This window comes from Crocodylus porosus, unplaced genomic scaffold, assembly GCF_001723895.1.
Source record: "Crocodylus porosus isolate Cpor-Errol unplaced genomic scaffold, CroPor_comp1, whole genome shotgun sequence".
Classification (NCBI taxonomy): Eukaryota; Metazoa; Chordata; order Crocodylia; family Crocodylidae; genus Crocodylus; species Crocodylus porosus.
The window spans coordinates 6,207,977-6,214,310 of record NW_017728916.1 but is presented as its reverse complement, the minus strand read 5'-3'; the positions used below and the strand labels follow the sequence as shown (position 1 = coordinate 6,214,310).

The following is a 6,334-nucleotide window of genomic DNA, read 5'->3' as shown; positions in this document are numbered from 1 at the left end:
CTGTGGCTGAGCTCTTTGGCTGAGAGTGAGAAAGACACACCGGGGCGCGGAGGGGGGAGGGAATGTGTCTATCGGAAACTCCAGCTGTTGAAAGGTCACCTTGAAATGTCAGCAACCTTTTGCCTTTTTCCATTGCCGATTGCACAAAGCCATAATTTATCTAGTGCAAGGATGCAACATTGGGCTTGGGTAACTCCCTAACTTTTGGAAGCAACTCATCTACATAACAGTTAGTTAGAGATCTGGGCATGGACAACCTTCTTAAATGAGTGCAATCAGAGGTTTGAGAACACAAAAAGGAGTCAGGTCATCTGGGTGCTATTTCTGTCTCTGCCACTGACTCTCCGAGTGACCCCAGACAGGTCTCTTAAAACAGTTGGTGTCTGTTTCCTTGTCTGCAAAGTGAGGATAATAATATGAAATCACTTCACTGTTAGGTTCTGAGGATTCATTCTCTGGTGTTGGCAAAGTGCTATGAAATCCCCAAATGAACAATGTGACAGAAATGTATTGCATTAATAAAATAATCTCTCTCTCAGTTTTTTTTTTACCACCAGTGTTCTTGAAATCTGTGGTGTAGACAGACAGAGAGATTCCTTTCTTCCTATATATTACTTTTTACATAATGTTATTGTTACATGTACTCAAGCAAGCTCTCGCACAGCAATATAATGAAGTCTGATTTAATGGCATGGCACAGAGTAACTGAAATTGGTTAAAATTTTTGTTCCCTACCAAGGAAAATATCTGACAAAATTTCACATTTCAATTAAAAAATAAGAAAAGTTCAGAGAAAATTCTTTACCTCTACTTTTTCCCCATCTCTATTATTCACCTTGTCTATGTTACATGTCAGTTCTTTGGGGTATTTACCTGCTGTTTTTAATCCTTTCAAGATGCTAACTGTGGACTTTGTTCACTATCAGCTGTTCCTGTAGCATTTGCACTCATGTTGAATTCTTAATCTAAGTTGATATCAGTCACTGGGGATTTTCAGCTGAGACACAGACTTGATATACTTCTTTATAACAGTTTGAATTTAGATAATACATTCACTTACTTGACTTACTCCTAGAGTTAGAATCCCAGAATCATAGCAAAGTAGGGCTGGATTAGACCTCAGGAGGTCATCTAGTTCAACCCTCTGTTTGAGGCAGGATCATTCCTATCAAAACAGTCTGTTGTTCTGAGGTATTTGGGGGTTTAGGGGAGTTCCCAACCAGCCTTTTGCCTGCTGTTGTTCTTGGGGTTCAGGCTGCTGGGGTCAGGGTGCTCTCAGAGGCAGTGGTTTGCAACTAGCCTCCTGGAGCTCAGGTGCACCACAGAAAGAACAAATGGTGAAAGGTCAGATAGGTTTATTGTCTTTTAGGACAGTAGCTAGCAGGTTTGCATAGCAGCCAGTCCAGCTCAGCAAAACTGCCCAGACAATGGTAAGAGATGCGTTACATGCACAGATGCCCCCCAAGTCACTACAAAAAGATAAGACTTGCAACCCCTGTATTTATAACCTAGATGCCGTTGCTCTGTGCCAACAGCTATTTCCCTCTTTACTTGTCTCTTGGCCAAGTCCAGACACCAGCAGATCATTTCTTGCCACCTTGAGTTTCCCCCTCCCAAAGTCGGGCCTCTAGAACTCTCTATTGAGTTTGGGATTTTGTACCTCATTCCCTTACTGAGTTTGGGTATCTTCAGCCTGCCTCTTCAGCTTGCTTCTTGTTATCTCTACTTTAGTGAGTGCTCCATTTTTACTTTCCAACTTGTCCAGCTATTGTTTCTTACTTTGAATTGGTGTTTTTGTTTACTGCGGCTTTTATCAGGCCATCCAGCTCTCAGTGAAGCCTGTTATTCCCAAGGCCCTTTGCAGTGTTTTAGCTTGACTATAGTTTAGCAAAACTGAAACTCCAACACCATCCTAAACAAGTGTCTGTTTGACTATCCAACCTGCTCTTTAAAACTTCCAAAGATGAAGATTCCACAATCGCTGGGTGTTTAATCACCCTCATACAGAGAACGTTCTTCCTAATCTCCCATCTAAATTTTCCTTGTTGCAATTTAAGATACGTACACCTTGCCCTGTACCCAGTTGTTGATTTGGGTCATGTATTAGTAATGCGTTTGGATGTCATTTCATAACGGACAATGGTAGTTGTCCAATCAGAACCTAAGCTTGCAGCATAATGCATATAGCAACATACAGATAATCCCCTGATGACTTCTTGTATGCCATTCATTTATCTTTTAGTTACTTGACTCCTTCTTCCAGCAGAGATAAATGTCTGTTGACAGCCGCCATCATGTCTATTTTTGTTTCTTTCTACTTCAGGACTTAAAATGTTCCTGGTGGGAAGCCAGGGTATAGTTGGTGACATTTGTTATTGGACCACATAGTTGGGAGAGATGTTAGACAAACTTTTGGGCACAAAATGTCCTTCCTCAGTTCTGGGCTGAGCAACATGGTCATACTAGTAAAACTTCTGTGTGTGTAGATGAGCCCTAGATCCCATTGGGTTTCATCTCACAAATAAATGATCGTAAACTGTCAAAATGCTGAAAGCCAGATTCTGATCTCACCAAGACAGGAAATGAATTGACTTTAGTGTTTCGTCATATTTTTACTAGCGTAAGTGAGACCAAAACCAGGTACATCTTACACACATCCACCACTTGAAAGAAACCCACAAGTGTGATCATCCATTTGATAACCTAGGCAATCATATTCCACAGCGTGTTTTACAGGTAACATTAAAAATAGCATGTGCAGGCTCATGGGCAACTGGTGCCTCCTGTGTCTGGTGCGGCACAACTTGTGGGTGGGCCTGGGGTTGGGCCAAAAGACCCATATCCACTCCTATACTTCTGTGGCAATACATTAACAGCAACATATCAAAGCATCCACATAAGTAATCCTATATTCACGGGCAAAGATTTGTGTCAGGTCAGGTGACCGCAGGTGTTCCCCTGGCTCTCCCTGATCACTTTGCTGTTGCTGCTAGGGGTGGACCATGGGTCCACTAACAGGAACCCTGGCCCTCCAGGCAGCAGGGTCCAGGCTATGCTTGTAGTCACACTCACAAATCAAATTCAAACTAAACCAAATAAAAAGTGTGTGCTTAGTTTTGTGCCCTGGTCAGCTCTATCGAGTGCTTCATTTTCATCACAGGTGGTGGGCAAATTACCTAGGAATCATAAAGAAAACAAAACAAAAAAACAAAATCACAGGTATGTGCAGGAACATCCCACAAGCCAAACCAAATAAAGAATATGTACTTAGCTTGTTACCCTGGGAAGCTCCTTCTTTCTTCTCTTCATCTGCATTACTGTGAAGGTGGGCAAAATACCTAGGAATCATAAGGAAAACAGAGAAAGAATCTGAGGCAGCGGCAATGTCCTTGCAACCCAGCAGCTGCTTTGACTGGCTGGTTGTTTCCACTGACCTGATGAGCAACCAAAGCATGTACAGGCTGCCATGCAACTGCCTGCTGTCTTAAATTGGCAAGACACCAGCACTCCTGCCACAGACCCTGCCCTCCCTTACACTTCCCATACTTCAGGAGTCAGCCCCCTGTTACTTACCATGTTAGAAGAATTGTAGGCATCAGTCCTTTCTGCTGGCAGACTGTGCAATGGTGTCAGCCATGTTGATAACTTGTTTTTCAATCTGTAGTATTCCCAAGTTAGAAACATGAGCATCTGTCATCGTAGTCCTCAGGTAAATTTTCAGCTGCCACAATGAAGAAAACCTGCTCTCTGCTGATGCTGTAGTAACTGGGATAGTTAGGTAAGGTATGAAAAAGTTTCCCAGATTTGGAAAGGTATCATGCAGTGACATTTCATGAAATAATTTCACTCTTCTCTCAAGCTGGGGGTGCTCCGCTTCACTACGTATGCCAGCACTTTCCATAAGTTTCAGTCGAGAAAACACATTGCTTTCAGACCTCAGATCCTCTTGAGCAAACCTATAAGTTTTGGAAATAGTGCCTATGCTTTTCTCTGATTGGGTCTCAGAAAACAGAACATCTTCAAGGGACTGTTCCCCACCCTGCTCCCAGGACTCCCCAGCCCCAGTCCCTGGCATTCCTGTAAAGCTGGAGCCAAGGAGGCGTTCCCTTCACCCGTGGACACCATGCCTGGCCCCAACAATCACTCTGCAGCCCAGCAGGGGCTGGGCTAATCTTGCAGCCTGGTGCTGTCCCTCCATGGGCCTATAGGGCCCCAAAAACTCCCTCAGGGGCCAGAGGGGCCAGGCCCCACATGCCAGGTTTGTGTCCTGCCCCACATCACACACATAGTCAGCAGCCAAGCCAAATACAGGTCCCAAGAGACTTGTTTACAATCCCTTGGCTGTAGGGAGTGTGATGTGGGTAACTACATCACACTCCCTCCCTTATACTGATGTCATCTGAGTCCTTAACAATTGTACTTTATGTTCAGGAGATACCACTCAAAACCAAATGCATCACAAATCTTATACTCACAACAACACTTTCATACTGACCAACTCTGGGGTGGGAGAAGCTGGAATCCAAATAAAGCACAGGATGCTGCAGTACAGTTTGAAGGGGGGAATTCTGAGCAGAACACTCAGCTGTCGCAAATCATTCCCTGACAGCCTTAATGTCCATGCGCAAAAGACAAGGGCTTCTTTAATGAAGTATCTTCTCAGTGACTTGCCCACAGTAGACTGCATCAAAGCACCTGATTCAGAAGGATGCCCAAATCAGGATGTCTGCCCAAATTTCAGTCTGTTTCAAAGGGAGGTGGCCATTTCCAATCCCATGCTCATAGGCAATTCATGGAGGACCATGGGGGGGCATATGCCCCCCCAACAGCGAGCGCTACAGCTGGTAGGGGGCACAGAGAGTGTTAGTTCCCCCCTGGAAATTGACTCTGCCAGCAGCATGTTGGCGGTGGAAGTGCCAGCATTTCCACTGCTGCTGTGCCACATGTAGACGTGCCAGCACTTCTGCTGCTGCCGTGCCACCAGCACACTTCGTGACTGGCTGCTGGGGGACCCCCCCCCAACTCCCCAGTCATGCCCCACTGGTGTCCTTCCAAACTTGGGGGGCACCAGTTGCTCATGCCCATGCTTACTCCTGCAAACCATCCCCTCTAATTATTAAATTAAAACATTTTTACAAGGACTGTTTAAACAGTCACATACAATGCAACAACAGAGCTAACATTTTTACCTGATTGTTAGAGCTGGACAAATTATTCCCAGAAAAATATTTTGAGCCAGAATCAATCTCAGAAATTTTGGAATAAATCGCACTCAGTTCATTAGAGCTTCCCCGAGTTTATAACATTGAAACTAAATTCACTGTTTGGACCATTCCAGTTCATTAAATACCCATGAGCATATCACCATTTTCATCAAGTGTATTTATTATTAAAAATCTGCAGAGTATGCATTTTGGAGGAAATTTTATCATCTGGACTGATTGTTTGCAGTTCAAAAACCCCTTTCCACCATAATAACTCACATCAATTTTTACTTCTACTTTGAAAACCCAGCCCCTACCACCACCATCACCACCAAAGGGGTAATAAAAAGAGGAAATTGGTACAATCTAAAACAAACAAAAGACATTGTTCCTCCAGAAGTAGCATTTTTGACTCTAGAAGAGAGAAGTACAAGAGACTCCATAAAAACTAGAAGGGAAAGTGCTCAGATGCTACAGCGATGGGCAGCAATATGCAGTCCTACAACATAGTCTGTTCATGAAGGCCCCCCCTTGGAGTCACTAAGAACAAGCTAGGGAGGATAGGTTTAGGTTAGCTATTAGGAAGAACTACTTCACGGTAAGGGTGGCCAGAGCCTGGAACAGGCTTCCCAGAGAGGTGGTGCTCTCACCTTCCCTGGAGACCTTCAAGAAGAGACTGGCTAGGCACCAGGCTGGGGTCTTATGACCCCTCCCACCCCCAGTGCTCCTTCCTGCCCATGGCAGGGGGTCGGACTCCATGATCTGTCTAGGTCCCTTCCGACTCACTGATTCTATGATTCTATGAACAGAGAGATGGAGATTGTTGTGATGATTCAGCATTTACTACTGGGAAATAATTCCAACACCCTATGTTACAGATCTATGACCAAATATTCCTTTGATCACTCTATTTAGATGTTGGATTCCTTCCTCTTAGTTAGGACAATCCACTTAAACCCCCTGCCTCATGCCTCCAGCTTTCCACTATATTAGCAGCCCTGAGAAAGCACCAGTGATGGAATTCACTCCCCTGCCAAAAACTCATTAGGGGATAGATAGAGATGTTATTACAGACAATGCATTGCAAGCCAACCAGCAAGGAAATGAAAACGCTAGTAGCTTTTCATAGT

General features: G+C 44.3%; 1 long non-coding RNA gene across 1 annotated transcript; it reads right to left on the bottom strand.

Annotated features, from left to right (window-relative positions):
• Positions 1 to 1,540: 1,540 nt before the first annotated feature.
• LOC109310954 lies at positions 1,541 to 4,098 on the bottom strand. Its single transcript, XR_002101352.1, has 3 exons — positions 3,574 to 4,098; positions 3,280 to 3,338; positions 1,541 to 3,176 (listed from the first exon to the last, which is right to left on the bottom strand). It is a non-coding gene; the product is annotated as an uncharacterized LOC109310954 (long non-coding RNA).
• Positions 4,099 to 6,334: the final 2,236 nt, after the last annotated feature.